Source organism: Aedes albopictus, chromosome 2, assembly GCF_035046485.1.
Source record: "Aedes albopictus strain Foshan chromosome 2, AalbF5, whole genome shotgun sequence".
NCBI classification, from domain to species: Eukaryota; Metazoa; Arthropoda; class Insecta; order Diptera; family Culicidae; genus Aedes; species Aedes albopictus.
The window spans coordinates 441,623,831-441,643,652 of NC_085137.1; the positions used below are offsets into that span (position 1 = coordinate 441,623,831).

At 36.7% G+C, this 19,822-nt stretch overlaps 1 protein-coding gene across 2 annotated transcripts in view; it reads right to left on the reverse strand.

Moving 5' to 3' along the window:
* The window catches only part of LOC109420256 (monocarboxylate transporter 9), a 53,452-nt gene extending 33,630 nt beyond the window's left edge, over window positions 1-19,822 (reverse strand). The window contains exon 1 of one of the 2 annotated variants that reach the window (XM_029869911.2): window positions 19,543-19,822. The gene's annotated coding sequence lies outside the window, so the exon portion shown is untranslated. The remainder of the gene's footprint in view (window positions 1-19,542) is intronic. The other variant, XM_029869913.2, reaches the window with a different exon arrangement.

Below are 19,822 nucleotides of genomic sequence, written 5' to 3' on the forward strand. Positions count from 1 at the left end.
GGACACTCTAAAACTCCACAGGACATTTCCATAAAAAATTTTATCAATAAACATACTGAAATAAGTTTTGGAACTGCCTTTATAAAATGACCAGGAAATACTTACCTAATGATGTTTTTTTCATAAACTTCAATATCTACCGTAAACCGGAGTACCATTGATCAACATTTTTAATCTTTCTCCAGCGATTATAATATATAATAATATAATTATTGGCATATTCTATCGTGACGTTACAACGCTTCGACGCATTCGTAGTCAGATGTTCCACTCATGAAAACGATTGTAAACCTCAAAATATTTTGTCATATTCAGATTTCTTATAAAATAAAAATGAGTTTGAAGTTCCTTTGAGGCAACAAAAGTCACGAACGGCCGAACCGATCGGGATGACTCTTGCACGGTTCGATTCGTATTCGTGGTGGCTGTGTTTATATGTAATAAAAAGTTACGAAAATCAACTAAAAAGGAGAACAACTGTGAAAGTAATGATTTTTCATGAATCGAGAAGAAATTCAACTGGATCGAAATGAAACCAATCTAGAGTGCTGTGCTAAAATGACCTCCACAGTTGTCAAACCACTTCAACCTGGCAAGACAAAGTTTGCCGGGACAGCTAGTTTCTTATAAAATTTCCGATATACTTGACCTATTCAAAATTAAGTTTTCGTAAGAAAAACTTGTATAAAATGTGTATTTGTCGCCCATTTGGTACCCTTCTTCGGCCTAGTACCATATTGACCTTATTTTGTCCCAAAGACTAAACCGTTCATATGCATTACTTCACACCGCCAGATATTTAGATTTCCCAGCATAAAACTCATCACGCCGTTGAAAATAACATTTCTTCAACAATTTATGCAATGTCATTGATTCAAGTAAAAACGCTTGAAGATGTGCGAGCATTTATTAAACCAAAGGCATACCAGAGGATCTGTATATCACTTATGGGCATCAGCTTCTGTGATGTCAGAGACAAATAGACCTAACTCTGACAAAAAAATCCATCTTATATATTTCAGGGTCTTAATTACTTAGAGAGTGTCTTTGACAAAGTTGTTTGATAAGTCAAAGACTTACAAGCAGGGGTTTTCAGACCTTTGGGTTCGTGGTGCACTTTTTGGAAATAAATCTCTACGCGGTGCACCTGGTCATTTTTGTCTAAAGCAGGGATGAGAAATGTACTGGAAAAAAACGGTTACCGGCTGTACATTTGACATTTTTCCACACGAACATCATAGGCCCAGCCAAACTCAAACTGTTCGAAAAATAAATGTCATAACATTTTTTTTTCCTGCAGCCTTCTTCCTCGAAACGGTTTCCAAGCGCGAGAGCGCCAGTACTCGAGCACAACGACGACAAAAATTTCTGTCTCTCCCGTTTTCGCATTTTTCTGCGTTTCAAACCGCTTCCAGACAAACTTCTTTACATGCATCATAAAGCTAGGAGTGTGCTCTAGCTATTTGTGCAAATCGATTTAAATTAATTATTAAAACAAGTGAGTTATTAGCAATTGAAGATATTTGACATTTTTCGCAATCACCCGCCTCAGCATAACTGCTCATAAATGTTTTCGTGGGGAAGCGAAAACCATCAAGCGTCTGTTTGACTGCCGTCGGCGCGGCGTCTGATGGTATTGGTGCAGCCGTTGTTTTGTTTTTATTTTACTGCCAGTATCGATGAACGGAAAAGAGAAAAAAGTATTTTTGCCATCCCTGGTCTAAAGTGCAATATCGAGTTTGTTAAAAAAGTTGTCATATTTTTGAAAGCGACTCTCAGATGCATGCACTCATTTTTTAAAAAGTTTTTCACACATAGATGTGATAATGACATTACCTTGAATTTTGTTTTTATTACATATCGGAGTTTCGTTTGAGTGACACAGTTGTTCGACATAGAATGTTTTCTTACTGAGGATTTTTTTTTTAATTTTCGTGTGAGGTCCTGAACAGTAGGGCGTCCCTTATTTTGCAAAAAATTAAAATGGGTAAATTTTGTCGTTGGAAAATGATCGTTTTAGAAAAAAATTGAAGTCCGTATCTCAAGGCTAAGCGGTCCCTCATGGGACCTAAAGTTGTGAAAAATTTTAGGACCCTAAGAGGCCAAAAATGTGCTAAGAATTACGATATCTCCACTCGTTTTTAAGTTATTGAGCAAAATAGGGAAAGTTTCCTTCGGGATCTGAAGAAAATATCAATAATGCTGATTTTTCGATAGTTTTTTTTTGTCAATAACTCAGAAACGGGTAGTGATATCGAAATTCTAAAAACATTTTTGGCCCTTTAGGGTCCTAATCGGTTTCATGTTTGTTTTTATCCCATATAATTTTTCAGAACTTTAGGCCCCTTGAGGAAGCACATAGCCGTAAAACACGAATTTTAAATTTTGCACGACCATTTTCCAATAACGACTTTTAAATTATCCAGTTTTTGTAAAACAAGCAATAGCCTACTGAACAGGCTCATTGTGAAATTCTTGCTCCATTAAAAAGTTTTTGGCAGGCTCTTAAAATATCGACGTACCCCTGCTTGGACTCTGTATGATTACTTTCGTTTTTCCACTAATATTTCCCGATTTCAGAAAAAAATCTATGCCAGATCCCCTACAAGACCCTTGGAAGCTTTACTTTCAGAACTTTTGCATATTTCTGGTAAGGTATTTAGTAAATGTCTTCAAGGGTTCTGGCTAAATCACGAGTTCCGAAGAAGATTCATTTGAAACCATCATTTTAATAGAATTCCCGAATAACTGATTGAAATCATTGATAGATTCCTTCTCAAGTCCTATGCAATACCGTCTACCCCCGTTGGTTTGATTCCAAACTAAACACTTTTTACTTAGACACCCGCTCTGCACATCGTTCAAACTAAAAGTGGTTCAAACGCCATTCTGCTCATAAAACGGGGTGAAACGGAACGCCGAAACAAATCAAAACAGCAAAAAATGCTACCAGCAAAGTGTTTTTTGATGCCCACAGGGCTATTAGTTGGTATGCATGGTATGCAGGTGTCGTTCAAACCAACGGGGGTAGGCAGTATCACTATAGTTGGATTACTTCCAAGATTTAAGGACAAACTTCTTAACATCCCGCTTTAATAGTGCATCAAAACTTCAAACGCACAAATCTCAAGAAGCAAGCTTCACACAACAAAGTATTCTATTATTCTATTCTTGCTCACTTGTAATAAGTCTAAAATAAAAAGATCAGGTGCGCTGGTTTTGTTTACAAAGAGATTTGTGCCCTCGAAATCGTGAGTAGGTGCCAAAGTCGGCCATTGTGGCGGCCATGTTGGGATTCTAACAAGTCTGTCCTTAAAGCGAAATTCTTGAAGATACGTATTCCTTGTAGGTTGTTTGATGCTGTGAACATTCATAGCATTGAAAGCAGAATTTTGCTGCTGCGGTGCACTTGTCAAGGCTTCGCGGTGCACCGCGGTGCACGATCTGAAAACCGCTGGTTTAGCTTGTCAAAAATCTTCAGTTATAAGCCGTTTGGTTCAAGTTTCTACCTGACCAGTAATAGTTGAAATTTCGACAGATTTTAGGTCGATTGTTTAAAACAAATATTTCCATGCTTAATAGTATGCAATCAAAAAAGCCAAAAATCGCATATTTTGCCCTATAATTTGAGGTATAACTCACAAATGTAACGTGCTGGAGCAAATCTAAACCCAGATTCGGATTCAGCGATCCAAAATCTGTCAGAGACATACATAAGTTTGCTCTTGGGACAAAAAAAAAGGTTGCGCTGTGATATTCAACATGTTGTAACTTTTTATAAAAGTGTCCAAAAATGTTCAAATTTTGACTGCTAGTTTCTCAACTAGTCAAAACTTGTTGTAAACTTTTTGAAAAGTTGTAATCGTTTGTAAACTATTGTAAACTTTTATTTAGCGTAGCCCAGTGTCAGTATCGCATATCTTATAGCTACACAATTTTCGCAAAGACATCAACACTCTTAGTAATTATATTCCTGAGATACATGAGTTTCAATTTCGGAGGTGTTACGTCTGTTTGTCGGAGATTCTTGTTATGTCGAAAACAAATGTAACACTGACGTAATTTCCATCCCATATATTTCAAGATCCTAATTATTTAGACAGTTGGTGTCCTCGACAAAATTGTTTGGCTGGTGAAGAACTTCAAATTGATGGGCCGTATGATTTCAAATCATTCCACTAGGAGGCGCTAGAGGGCATACACATTTTAAGTTTTATTTATCTCAGGATCGTGATGAATTGGAAAAATTGTTGCTTTATTAACTCTGGGATACCTTCATGGCCTCAGTTTCGTCACCTCGCTGAGTGTGTTCCATCAAAGACAAGCTGAAAGGCGCCTGGGGTCTAATGGACCCCAGGTATCTCTTTTAGGATAAAAGTTGGTTGGTAGATCAAGGACTTTCAGTTTAATAGCCATATGGTTTCAATTTCTGCCATACAGTGGCGGTAGTTGCAAATTTTTAAAAGCATACCATTTTTTTTTGTTTTTATTTAAGAGGTTCTGAGCTTGAGAGTTGGTTCGCCTCCTCATAACATACCAATTTTATTAATTATCCAAAACACATTCAACAAGCCGAAACTTTTTAAAATATGTATCCAAAATTCTCAAATTTTACCTGATAGTTTCTTATCTTGTTATCTGTAATTGCTACAAACTTCGACTTGATTGGTTAGCTCTACACAAAGATGGAGCGCTTTATGCAGAATACATATCTTTTGACTGTTGTTCTATTAGCCATTATATCTTAGGACGTAAAGAATCAATTCAAATGAAATTTTGAACATTTATTGGTCTTTGATTACCATTTGATTTGAATACAATATGTCCAAAGTGAAAAAAGTTCCAGCTTGCAGAGTACTTTTTAAGAAATTCTAATCGCTTGCCTGCTTTTGCAAAATGGAAACTAGCGTCTTCTAGTGGCGAAATCTCGCATCTGATGGTGAATCAACTGCAAGTCCTTTACTTACCAAACAACTTTGCCGAATAAATCGTATTTTTAAGTAATTGGGATCCTGAGATGTATGAACTTTTAAAAAAAAATAAGTTCTCTAGCGCCGCCTGTTGGTGAAACTTTCAAATAGGGTAGGTAATCAAAATTTGAACCAAATTGCGGCTTTCTGAAGCAGTGCAAATTTTAAGTGATTTTTTCTCCCACATGGAAATAATTTACTACGGCAAAATCGTATATACATGAAAGCCACGGGTATAAGCTTTCTGTTAAATGGTAAAAAGTTTTTATTTGTACCGAATTTCATTGAAAAATTCGATTTTTCATCAACAATGATTTTAATCTTAATTTGAACCATCGTAATCATAATTTGAACCAATTTTAATCTTAATTTGAACTACTGGCGGCAGCAGCTCGAGCAACTCACAAAACAGCCAATTCCATGCTAAACAATGAAAAATCACATGAATCTGCTAATTCTCATACCTATTTTTCATTAGGCAGTGGAATCTCAACTCAGAATGTTCGAAATTCTTTAGGAATTTGGAAACTAAATTTGGATTTTTCCATCCCCCAAGAGTAAACAAAGCAACCACTAGCGCAATCTACAGGCCAACACTAGAAGCTCACCCCCGTTTACTAGTTCAAATTTAGATTACAAATGGTTCAACTTAAGATAACATTCTCCAAGTAAGAATCACTTAAATTTGATAATTTTATGAGAAATAATGCGAAAAATTATTCGGTTGGTCGATTCTACGATAAATAAGCTTTCATTTGACGTGTTCACATATTGCGTGTGATTCAATGCATGAGCTGTACGAGTGCACCGAAAATGTGCTTTCTCTTGGGGGAAATGGGTGAAATCACAGTGATTTTTCAATTGCCTGTTTTCCATGACACAAACGCTTTTTTCAATGCTTTTAAAGTCCATGTTATCAGGCTATATTACGGAAAGCTGTTACACATCTTTTTCGGGACAATATTTGCCTGAAAAGTACGTCGTTTTAATGAATTTTGAAATGGTTCAAATTAAGATTACAATTTGACTAGTTCAAAGTTTGATTTCCTACCCTAAACTATCCAAGACACCAACTCTCGAAGTAATCAATACCCTGAGATAAATGAAATGGTAATTTTGTAAGTGTTTCATCTGTTTGCCCCTAATACCATAGAAATTATTGGTTTGAGTGGTATTTGATTACGATTTAAAAATTTCACAATATCGCAGTACAATTACAAATATTTTTTTTGGAATTCGTATAGAGCGTAGATTTTAGCCAAACATCACCTCCCCCGTCCTTCAAGACTCTACGTAGTTTATGAACGGGCCCTAATGGTAGGGGAGACAGAAGAGACTTGATCCCTGGGGAGACTTCCTCTCCTCTTCTTGGCGTAACGTCCTCACTGGGACAAAGCCTGCTTCTCAGCTTAGTGTTCTATGAGCACTTCCACAGTTTTTAACTGAGAGCTTCCTCTGCCAATGACCATTTTGCATGTGTATATCGTGTGGCAGGCACGAAGATACTCTATGCCCAAGGAAGTCAAGGAAATTTCCTTTACGAAAAGATCCTGGACCGACCGGGAATCGAACCCGTCACCCTCAGCATGGTCATGCTGAATACCCGTGCGTTTACCGCCTCGGCTATATGGGCCGGTAAGCTGTAATATAGATATCGGGGTTATCCAAAACGTCCAGAAGTTTCCAACTTTGTCTATTGAATACAGATAACACAGCGCAACATTTTTTTGTCTCAAGAGCAAACTTATGTGTCTCTGACAGATTTTGGGCCGCTGAATCCGAATCTGGGCTCAGATTTGCTCCAACACGTCAGAACTTTGAGCTATACCTCAATTTATACGGCAAAATATGCGATTTTGGGCTTTTTTGACTGCCAGCCATTAAGCATGGAAATATTTTTTTAGGCAATCAAAAGGTAAATTGGTCAATTAACATCTAAATTAACGACTCATGCAAAATATTTCGTTTTATCAAATCGAATTTGATAGTTTTAAGCGATTTATGATAGGTACGATATTTTCCATACAAGTTACCTTCCAAAAGTTGCATGCAAGTTTGCATACTGACATAAAATGCTTAAATCTATCAAATTTGATTTGGTTAAATGAAATATTCTGCATGAGTCGTTAATTTGCATGGTAATTGACCAATTTACCTATTGATAACTTCAAAAAAATATTTCGATGCTTAATGGCTGGCAGTCAAAAAAGCCCAAAATCGCATATTTTGCCCTATAAATTAGAGTATAGCTCAAATTTGTGACGTGCTGGAAAAAAACTGAGCCCGGATTCGGATTCAGCGGTCCAAAATCTGTCAGAGACACATAAGTTTGCTCTTGAGACAGACCAAAAGGTAATTTTTGTTACGCTGTGTAATTGGATTACGATTATCCTCGATGAATATGTTCTCAAATTTTTTTAATATGTGTTTAAATATGTTCAAAGCTGCTACAACTTTAAACAAGTTGTAATCTCATCTCAGCTGGTTTTACAGTACTATTTGCCAAATCAAATCTCGCATGACAAATGACCGCCATCCTCAATTGCCTTGATGATGTATCATCATAGGCAGATGAGGCATCGTTTGCGACAACTATAGCCAGAGCGTTCCCGGCGATTGATACAAAGCACGTGGTTGTGCAAATCTCACGTGCGCGCTTCTCCAGCTGAAATTGATTGCATGTCACTACGTGAACCTATAGGTATGTGGTGCAGCTATATTTTATCTTCCAGACAATATTATCCGAAGGCCACATAGCAGCGTACATCGAACGGGTCGTTGTTATTCATCAGCGACATTATCACATTTGCTTTCATGCATTTGCATTTCAGGTTTTAACTGGTTTCGCTGTGTACTTTGTAGTGCATTGTCTCTAGGTGCGAGGATTACAATAAAAGGCGGCAAAATGATACCACACTTTCTATTTACTGATAATTTCTTTTTTTATGTTTCAGACAATTGTAATGTACAGACTTGTAACCACATTCTATATAGTATATTTGTTGTCTACAAAGGCGCATTTTACACATATTTTTTCTTTCTACACCAAGATAAATCAGAAGGGGAATTCCCTCCATGTGGAGCAGACGTTATTCATTGATATCGGAACTGATTTTGAAGCCTTCTGTTGTATTCGAGTCAGGTGCACCGGCGATGAAAGGCTATAGTTTCCGGAGACATATAAAGGAACCGTACCTATCTTGTGTTTCCACAAACCAAAAGAGGTAACATTTCCAACTTTTCTCGATTCAAATCCTAGTAACGGAAACATATTCGCCAAATGCTAAAATGACTAAGTTTGGAAAACTATGAGCTAGGTGACGGTAGTGAGCAAACATAATACTTGAACAAAACCAATGCGAGCGCCACGGATGGACAGTTTGCCAACTATCAAATTTTTAAATAAACCGTTAATACGGTGTACGATACAAATTATTAGAAAGCTATAGCTATAGACGTATACGTCTGTTTATCTGTGGTGCTTCCATTCTCATACTAGACATTTCGACGGATGTAATCATTGTACTAGTAGGTCACTTTCATGAAACTATTAAAAATTATGCTGGGTGAGTGCGACTGAAAATTTGTTACTTCCGGAAAAATTGGCTTTCTCAGTCTTAGACTATTCAAATATGTAGTGCGAATAGTCGTTTTTAAAATGTTCTATAGTTATAGTATCCCCTTGAAACAGGCCCAATAAAAGAGCCGAAACGTCGGGCAAAGCAAAACTCACCGTTTTGAATAGTCCAAGACTGAGAAAGCAATTTTTTCCGAAATTAAAAAAATATTTTTGCTCATTTTTTTGTGTCTGAAAATGTGCTGATTTAGTGTTTTGGTAAATTGGAGTAGTTTGGCAACCCTTGGAAATAGTCAATTTTGTATAGACAGGCCGGGCCCGTGGCGTAGTGGCTACACGTTCACATCGTAAGTGGATGGGAATGGGTTCGATCTCAGCCCCGGCACTTGCAATTTTTCGTCAGTTGCTCTGAAATGACCGTTACAAAGTTTTACACAAGGCAGAAAGCGAAGATAGACGTCTGTTCTCTGTGATTCTACCATGGACAGGGTAGAAAAGCGACAGCAGCGCAAAGGCAATAAGTTCGGTATAGTAGAATTAGAAAAGACTACATTTAGGCGCTGTACAAAGTGTAAGTGCAGCTGCCAATTGGAATCGGTCACGCAGTGTCCTAGTGGACAAAAAAGATCTGTAAATTAGGTAATTGAAGAATAAAAAAGGGTCAAGGAGGGAAAACCAAGTTTATAGCAGCACCCTAAGGGCCTGGGATCGAACCCTATTCCCAACAAACGCACTCAAAATGTAAGTTCTGCTTCCGAAAGGCAAATAAACGCGTAAGTCAGGATGTAAAAAAGAAAAGGCCAGTAAGACATTAAATAATTATATTTATTTATCGACCCTACAATAAAAAAAATATAATCTTGGTTGTGATTTTTCCGATTTTTGCATCTCGTTATTTCAATCAAAGTGCTCATACACTTCAATATGTGCCTCAATATAACCATTGAAATCACCACCAATTTCAGGAAAGTTAAACTACTCACTCTGAGTGAGCCCAGCTGATTCGTTTGCGTGCCTCACTCCAGTTAACAGCCAATTAACTTAATTGCTTTGGACCGGTCCATCCAGCGCATCAGCCTCCGCCACTACCCACAGGCCTTCAGTTTCGCGATCGGCCGGCAACAAGAAGCGATGAATTGTTCTTTTTTTTTCTTGGATCGTTCATGTCGTTTGTCTTTTTTAGCTTACACTTGTTTTTTTTTTTGCAAACAACGGCGGTATGAATTTCACTGCATCGCAACAAAGAACGTTTAGCCAGGCCTTTGGAGTTCATGTTGAATGTAATATAGGTGAACTGGGGTCATCAGTTAGCCTTGTGGATAAGGTCGTCAATCCGTAGGTAGTCGGATCAGTTCCCGTTCCAGTCGAAAACTTTTCTCGACTTCTCTGAGCATAGTGCATCATTGTACTTGCCTAAAAATTTCCATTGCATGAAAAGGCAAAAATAGCCCTTCAAAATAACAGTTAATAATGTGGAAATGCTCAAAGAACACAAAGTTGAAGAGAGGCAGGTTTAAGTTCCATAATCCATAAAGAAGAAGCAGAAGTAATACAGGCCGACCCTTATTTTGCGAAATCTTGGAATGTTAACAGTTCTTCATTGAAAAATGATCATTTTAACTAGAAAAAATAAAGATCGTGTCAAAATTTGAAGCCTGTTTCTCAAGATAAGTAGTCTCTCAAGGGGTCTAAACTTTCCCAAAATTGGCTTACTTAGCGATTTTGAGATAATTCCGTATTGTGGATCTGTATGCCAAACTGTGCCTAAATCCTTTTTTTTAGATTTTGGTGCCCGGAAACCTATTTAAAATTTAGTTTGAAGTTTGTGTGGAAGTGATTTGTTGAATCATCCCTCCCCGGATTTTGAACTGGGTGGAGCTATCAAGAAATTACCCAGCTGTTAAAAGGTGATATTGAAAAATCTCTATAAAACTGATTTTGAGCTTGATTGATCGCCCGTAGATGCTACTCTAGTATCGCCAGACCAACTAACCTCACCCAAGGAACAGATGAGATATCTGCCGAGGACTAGCAGGCATCTTCAGTGTGTGAGTATTGGTGACCTTCTATTCTTAGGAGACAATGATGACACCAGCCACCTTAGGTTGCAGGTCATTGCACAGTAGTGGGTGAAATCGCAAAAAACACGATCGTTCTGCAAAGTTGTTACATATTATAAGGAGCAACTTTTGATAACTTTTGCTTTTTGGTAATTTTACTTTCAAGTTACATCACGCATAAAAAATATGGTAGAATCAAAAATATTTGAGGTAAAAACAAATTTTCATTTTTTTAGACGAAAGCCTCTATAATAAACACACAAAAAATGATTAGACCACAAAAATACAACTGTTTGAAACAAATCAAACGTCATATTTAAAGCAAATGCAATTAATGTTTGAAACAAACATGCATCTTTTATTCGTTTCTGACAGGTTATGTTAGAAATTAATGCAACAATTTTTGTTTTTTGCGGCAGGTCGGGCCTGCGAAAATATTTATTTTCCCATTAATTTTACAAATTCCTTTCCTTCACTGGGAAAACCCACCTCCCCCGTGGCACTTCCAATGCCAACATCATGCAGATCACATTCGTCCCCAAAAAAAAAAACAGAATTCCGTGAAAACTTTTCGGGAAACTTTACATTTTTTGGCAGTAGAAAATCTTCTTCTATCTTGCAGCTGGAACTTGTGAGCATTGTTTATGTTCTCGACAATGGAACGAGGGGTCCTCGATGGGTATTGAAAAATAATATGTAATTGAGTTTGTATAAAAAAATAAAATTTAAGTTTCAAACATTTTATCAGTTTACCAAATAAACATAAATATCCTTGTTTCAAATGAGCAAAATTTGTCTCCGTAATGAAAAATCTATTATTAGAACAGGTCAAGAAATTTAACTAAAACCATATAAGGTGATACGGGACGCCGTATTATTTTTCCTATCTTCCCTCTCTCTCTCTAACAATATGATACCCGATTTTGAAGATGGTTTTTTCAATTTCTATCTCAAAGAATAGGCTGAAAAACAATCAGCATATGCACTGCAAGTGAAGTGAGCATACACAATGATAACTCTTTGTTGCATAATATGAAGTAAAATCTGAGATTTACTATTTTAGTAGCAACAGAACAATGACGGATATTTCCTCGATCGTCCCGTTCGCCCTTAACCTTTTGGAGCCGATTTTTTTCGCCGCTGTCGACGCAACCTCGCTGGTGTCGAACACGTTTGTTATGCTCGGTTTCATCGCCGGGGTCATATATGACCCCTTCGGCTCCAAAGGGTTAATGGTGTCTTCGACAAAGTTAGTGAGATGTGTTTGGCAGAAGGCTCACACATTGGTGCGTGAATGCCAGGCGTAGGGTGATAGAATTGTATGTTTATTATTCTGAAGATGATACGGCATGGTTTGCTTGATTGCATAACTTGTAGGCGTCATCTGATAGATTTAAACTGTCCAATGAAAGTTTGGAAGAAAGGGAAACAGCTGTTTTCAACCCGTTTCTGATTCTACCGATGGCTATGAACTACCATACATGAGTGTTATATGCAGAGAAGAGGGAGAAAAAAACATAGAAACATACAAAGTAGGTGGAAAGGGACGGTCCATGGATTGAACCAGAACCTTCTGCATAAAAATCAGGAGTGGTAGCAACTAGAACACCAAACCCATCAAATTGATTTTAGGTATGAACCGTAAAAGATATCCAAGAAAGGCTTCTTGGAAAAAAAAAAATGCTTGATGAAATCGTTTTTAGAAGTTTAGTGAAGAAAATCCTGGCAAATCCTTGGTGTTATCGCTACAGGAAATCCTGATGAAAACCTTGGAAGAATACCAAAGGATTAATTGAATTAATTTCAGTAGAATTTCTCCTTACATTATTTTATTTGAATTTCTGAAGTATTTACTGGAGCAATTCCTGAATCCTTAAAAAAAAGCTTATAGGAAGAATTTCTACATTAGTAGCAAAAACACTCAAAGGATCCTCCGGAGGAATTCTTATAGAATTTCTTGGGGGAATTTGTGTAAGAATCTTCAGAAAAAAAAATCATACAAGAGTGGTAATAGAATGATTTCTTGATTCTCGATCATTTTATGAAATTCTAAGAGAACATTTGAATAGATGTTGAACGAATCTTTGGATGAATCGCAAGAGAATTTATTGCATGAATTACTAAAGAAATCTTTGGAAAAATTCCTGAAGGAAGTTTGGGAGCAATTTTTAAAAGCATCTTTGATTAAATCCCCAGAAAAATCCAGGGCTGGTAGCAACAACTGATGGTCGAAATAGTTATTTTAGTGACCAAATTCTCGAAAATAGTGATCAAATAGTTACTTACAGATAGCAAAACAGTGGCTAAATAGTGACTTTTGGCACAAAAATATATTAGTGTGTAAACAATGTAGGACGAATTTGATTGAAACAAAAAACCCTGGGGAATCGCATATGTGCCAATATTGATTCTTTAGCCGGTTCCGATAGAAGCCCTGTAGCCCTTCCATCAATGTTGGATGATTAAGTTTTTAGAAAAAGTTTTGACGAATGTACAGGTTGATAAAGAAATTTTAGCGATGTTATTTGAGGAATTTAAGAAGACAAACAAAAGTTTATCAAACAAGTTCCTGAATAGTTTTCTATGAACATAGTTGCGGGTATTTCCTTTGTACTTGTAGACCGATTAAAAGAGAACATTTTTGAAAGATATTTGCTAAATTTTCTACAGAAAATGCTGTGAAGAAAAAAAAAATAAAAATATTACAATCCTCATACTTTGTGACAGTGCAGCAAATGCGGAATTTCTTATAAAACTTTTGGAAAACTTGTTGGGGAACATAGATAGACAAAGGCTCAAACATTTTTTAATAAATTAGAGAAAGAATTTCTCTAATATAATTTCAAGAATCCTTTTCAAAATAAAAAAAAAATTAGTGGACACAAATAACAGAAATTTATGAGATAGTTTTGATGGAATTCACGATATATTTCTCTATGTCTTCCCCATGGAAAATTTCTGGAGAGTAACAAAAAGAAAACAACGGTTATTTTGAATACCCAACGAAATTGTAATAGAATTCTCAATTTATTTAAAATGTCTCATATTTCAAGAGTTTTTAGTGTAGATTTCATAAGTTGTTAATTTTATTTTGAGATTTAAAATAGCCACTAATGGGCCGTTTACATATTTACTAATTCTACGCGACAGTTCATTTTCGAGCAGTATTGGCGTGAATTTAGCGCAATGTAAACACTTTTTAGCAGACAATAAATTTAGCATGACAGAATCAGAAGCTTCTGAATTCGGTGCTAATGGCCCGTTTACATATTTGCTAATTCAGCGCGATAATTCATTTTCGAGCAGTATTGGCGCCAATTTAGCGCAATATAAACACTTTTTAGCTGACAATAAAATTAGCATGACAAATTCAGAAGCTTCTGAATTCGGTGCTAAAACTAGTGGACAATAATGAGGATATTAAATTGTCCGACACAATTGGCATCATGTAAACGGTCTGCTAGACGAATTGTCAGCTAATTATGCCATCATGCCAATTTTATTGGCAGATAGGGAAGTGTTTACATTTCGATAGTTTGGTACCAACACAGTCGGACAATTTATTGTCCCAGATTTAGCAGCTAAATTTTTAGCGGCAATGTAAACGATACTAGCGTGGAATAAATTGTCCGACAGAAAATTGTCACGCATTATTATCACATATGTAAACGGGCCATAAAACTGGACAATGAACAATGGACAATAATGAGGATATTAGATTGTCCGGCACAATTAGCATCATGTAAACGGTCTGCTATACGAATTGTCAGCTAATTATGCCGTCATGCCAATTTTATTGGCAGATAGGGAAGTGTTTACATTACGATAGTTTGGTACCAACACAGTCGAACAATTTATTGTCCCAGATCTAGGGGTCGTACACAAATTACGTCACGCTTTTAGGGGGGAGGGGGTGGATTTGCAGCACGTGACGACCCTTACAAAAAATATTGAGGTCCCATACGAAAAGTGTGACATAGGGGGGAGGGGGGTTGAAAAAGGTCGATTTAAGCGTGACATAATTTGAGTATCACCCCTTAGCAGCTAATTTTCTAGCAGCAATGTAAACGATACTGGCGTGGAATAAATTGTCCAACAGAATATTGTCACGCATTATTATCACATATGTAAACAAGCCATAAATAGCGACTCGCTATTAATGGCCCGTTTACATATTTGATAATTCTACGCGACAGTTCATTTTCGAGCAGTATTGGCGTCAATTTAGCGCAATGTAAACACTTTTTAGCAGACAATAAAATTAGCATGACAAAATCAGAAGCTTCTAAATTCGGTGCTAAAACTAGTGGACAATAATGAGGATATTAGATTGTCCGTCACAATTAGCATCATGTAAACGGTCTGCTAGACGAATTGTCAGCTAATTATGCCATCATGCCAATTTTATTGGCAGATAGGGAAGTGTTTACATTACGATAGTTTGGTACCAACACAGTCGGACAATTTATTGTCCCAGATTTAGCAGCTAAATTTTTAGCGGCAATGTAAACGATACTAGCGTGGAATAAATTGTCCGACAGAATATTGTCACGCATTATTATCACATATGTAAACGGGCCATAAGCCTGCACTCTCACCGACGTGTACAAAAATGTTCGCACTTTGTTTGAGCTCTAGTGCAAAGATGCGATGGCCCGTTTACATATTTGCTAATTCTACGCGACAGTTCATTTTCGAGCAATATTGGCGACAATTTAGCGCAATGTAAACACTTTTTAGCAGACAATAAAATTAGCATGAAAAAATCCGAAGCTTCTGAATTCGGTGCTAAAACTAGTGGACAATAATGAGAATATTAGATTGTCCGACACAATTAGCATCATGTAAACGGTCTGCTAGGCGAATTGTCAGCTAATTATGCCATCACGCCAGTTTTATTGGCAGATAGGGAAGTTTTTACATTACGATAGTTCGGTACCAACACAGTCGGACAATTTATTGTCCCAGATTTAGCAGCTAAATTTTTAGCGGCAATGTAAACAATACTAGCGTGGAATAAATTGTCCGACAGAATATTGTCACGCATTATTATCACATATGTAAACGGGCCTGCGTTCTTATGAGCTAATGAAAGAGATGACTAGTTTGCTTCAACCACAGCCGCATATACATCAGTTCGAGCTGTTTGAATGAACGGGATACTACCACTGTCAGAGGGTGCGACTGCTTTCTCGTTCTATTTCAAAAAGTTGAATGAATCGCAGGCATATGCCTAACACTGAAAATAAAAACTTTGATATTTTTAAATCTGTATTTTTACAATTTCCCAAATAAGTTGAAAAAAGTGACTTTTTCGTGAAAATAGTGACTTTAGTGACCGGACCTTGAAAAAAGAGACTTTTTAGTGACCAACTCAAAAATAGTGACTAAGTCACTAAAAAGTGACTTGCTACCAGCCCTGAAAATCCCAAAAGTAATCTTCGGTAGAATCCTTGGAGAAATGATCAAATAAATAAATAAGGAATGCAATGATGAAACCTTCGCAGGGGTTTCTAATAAGATCTTTTAAGAAATTCTGAAAGAATCTTTGGATAATTTTCAAAAGATTTTAAAAAGATATCCTTTGAAAAATTTCCGCACGAATTCTTGAAGCAATTTCCGAATTTGGGATAGTAAGATTATTAAGGACACGGTGCCCCTACCAGGCATCCTTAAAGAAATTTTTTGAACGATTTATTGGAGGAAGTTCTGGAGTAAATCTTGACTGAGATGCTTGATGGAAACTTGGAATCATCTTTCAAAAGATTTCTCGAAACAATTTTAAAGAAGTCCTATTAAAAATCGCAATAGAATGTTTTAGGCAAGTTTTAGAAGAGTTCATAGAGGAATGCTAGCAAAAATTCCTAAAGAAATCTTTGGGAAAAGTCCTAGAATTTTAAAGATTATAAATAGATATCATTTTAAAGAATTCTCTGAGAAATTTTAGAAGTATTTTTCGATTGAAGTAATTATTAAATTATTATCCAATGGTTTTTTTTTAACTTTCTTGGAAAAATTCTAGGATGAATCTCTGTAAAATCCAAGAGAAAATCGAAGAAATCGTTGCAGTAATTCTTCAAGGAATGCTTAGAAGAATTTTTAAAGGAAAAACTTCTATAGAAATCTTAAAATGAACGATTAGAAGAGTGATGAATGCTTGAACAAATGCCAAGATAAATCCTTGGAGAAATCTCAGAAAGAGCTATGTGAGAGAATAATTGAGAAATCATTGAAGAATCTTTTAAGAAAAACTTGACTTCCGTGGAAAAATATTAAGAGGAACTCCTGAAAGAATCCACGGAGGAATTATTTAGGAAATTCTAGAAGGGGGATTAGATTATTTTTCTTGTCATTGGGAGACGACGCACCGTGGCAGAAGTTGATTACTTAACACATGGTAATTAGCTAGTTAGATGCGAATATCAAAACGGGACATGCCACAAAAGTTCAGCTTATTGGACATGGAAATTTCTTCTCATTGACTTGAACATAATAAAAATGCCATATAGCCAAAATAGCCGAGGCGGTAAACGCACGGGTATTCAGCACGACCATGCTGAGGGTGACGAGTTCGATTCCCGATCGGTCCAGGATCTTTTCGTAAAGGAAATTTCCTTGACTTCCTTGGGCATAGAGTATCTTCGTGCCTGCCACACGATATACACATGCAAAATGGTCATTGACAGAGGATGCTCTCAGTTAACTGTGGAAGTGCTCATAGACCACTAAGCTGAGAAGCAGGCTTTGTCCCAGTGAGGACGTTACGCCAAGAAGAGAGAGAGAGAGAACTGAAAACATGTTAAAAATAGACCATTTTACATAATCATAAAATAAATTAAATAGCTACAACTTTTTTGCCTTATAAACTAAAAAAAACGATTCTGAGTTTTTGTTGGTATGAAGTAAAATATACGAATCACTTTTTCTCGGCGTGTTCTTTTCTTCAACTGATTCAATGTTGCTTATGCTAACGCTGATCTTAAACGCCGATAAAGTTCTGGTTCTGGTTACAATCTTGTAGTCCAAAACAGATAACATGACGACCATCAGATAGTTTGTTTAGCTCAGCTGGACCTACAGGGGATGGCCAAAATGTTTGGGATAGGCAACTTTTTTTCTCTCACAAAAAAGTTCATCTTGCTATAACTTTTCATAGAGTGCATCAAAAAATCTCAAATTTTGACTGTTTGTCAACCTATTATATGTGCATCTATGGTACAAATTTGGGCTCGATTGATTAATGTTTCACAAAGTTAGAACCGTTTGGGTAAAACACTATTTTTTAGACAACTCATTTTTGAGCTGTCATATCTCAGGAACCAGTGAACCGAATTGAATGAAATTTTGAACGTACACTAACACCATGTAAATACATCACAAACTATTAAAACATTGGTACTTTTTGAACGATGAAAAAAGTAATCATAGATTGACATTTTTTAGATTTTTTTCAATAAAATGTATTTTTTTTAAATCAATGTCAATAAATTTTAGTGTTGATATCCAAAGATTTTCCACTTCTGTTCTCAAGTTAACTCTAATTAGATATATTAGAGCCTATTAAGACTGAAGGAAGAGCACATTTAGTAATTTTTGTGTGGTATTGCAAATTTGACTTATTTTCCTCTATATGGGTAAAATATTCAACCCGGTGTAACTTAATTCGCCGTGAGAAAATATTACATTTTATAACGTCGTATTAAGTATCCGTATATTGTTGATGAACATTGAAAAAATCATTCAATTCGGTACACTGGTTTCTGAGATATGACAGTTCAAAAACTAGTTGTCTCAATAATAGTGTTGTACCCGAACGGTTCTTACTTCGCGAAAAAATATTCAATCGAGCCCAAATTTGTACCATAGATGCACATATAATAGATTGACAAACAGTCAAAATTTGAGATTTTTTGATGCACTCTTTAAAAAGTTTCAGCATGTTGAATTTTTTTGTTGGAGAAAAAAAGTTGCCTATCCCAAACATTTTGGCCATCCCCTGTATCTGCGCGAACTGCATCCGTGCAAATATGTGTCGCAAAAAGCCGGTTGTACCGCTTGTCACGTTCACGATTGGTTAGCTCCAGGCACACCGAATTCTCGCTCGCTTATGACTTATACAAACATGCTGTATATTCTCTGTGAACGATTTAAATGCTTTTTAACGAGTCCACAAGAGCACGAGTTGACGACGATAAAAAATATTGACCGCTAAGCTACATTGGAACTTTCCATTCAACTGTGCTTTTAGTGGATATCGTTTTTTTTCTTGTATATATTTAGGTATGCCTCTTTTCGATGAATGTTTTGTATACACTTTCTGCTCGCGTTGCTATTCGGACTCGCGATGCAACCGGCGATGAGTACCTACACAACGCGCTTCTCAAAAAGTTACTGGAAGTTTCTTTTCTGCTGCATATGTATCATTAAGGGACGAACAAGAAGCAAAGAGATTCCGTTTGTATGAGCAAACCGAGGGAATCAAATGGTCAAGTTCATTCACACTTTCACGACAGATGGTGTTAAAAACTGTGACGTTAAAACCCTATAGAAGCACGTGCTATTCACATAAACAACTTTGAAGCCGCCACCACTGATAAGAAGCTTTGCACACTCAGATTGTCCCACCCTAGCAATATGCCTTTGTTCTTCCTCGACGTAGCAATCGCATGACCTTTCTATCGCCCCATTGCTTTCATTCTGACCTACTGCGATTGATAAAAATCATTAATCAACGGTATAAGGAATGTTTATCGTTTTCTTTCTATACCTCGAATATACTCAGCTATCATACTCTCATCAACATGAAATTGCGAAAAAAAATCGATTTTCTCGACAAGCCTCTAGGATTGATACATTCACAAGAGAGAACACGGTCCAACACTAACTCTCTGTTCTTCGATAAACCCGAATACTTATGCAAAACTGTTTTAAGTACCTTTCAAAAGACGACTTCTGTACAGCTGCACACCTTATCGATTTTACGGCACAATTTTCTCACGTTCGCCAATTCAATGGCTTATAAGTAAAAATATATGGCAAAACAAAGCACCGTCGTCTTCGTAGAAAAAAAAAACTGAGAGAACCGCAGAACTTATACTTCAGCGAAGCGTACGCGCGAAACACACTGTGTATATGGGGGTAGCACCTTATTCACTGGCGATCTGCACGAGACTGACTGAGCCAAGACACATCGTCGCGGCCGAGCGGCTTATGCT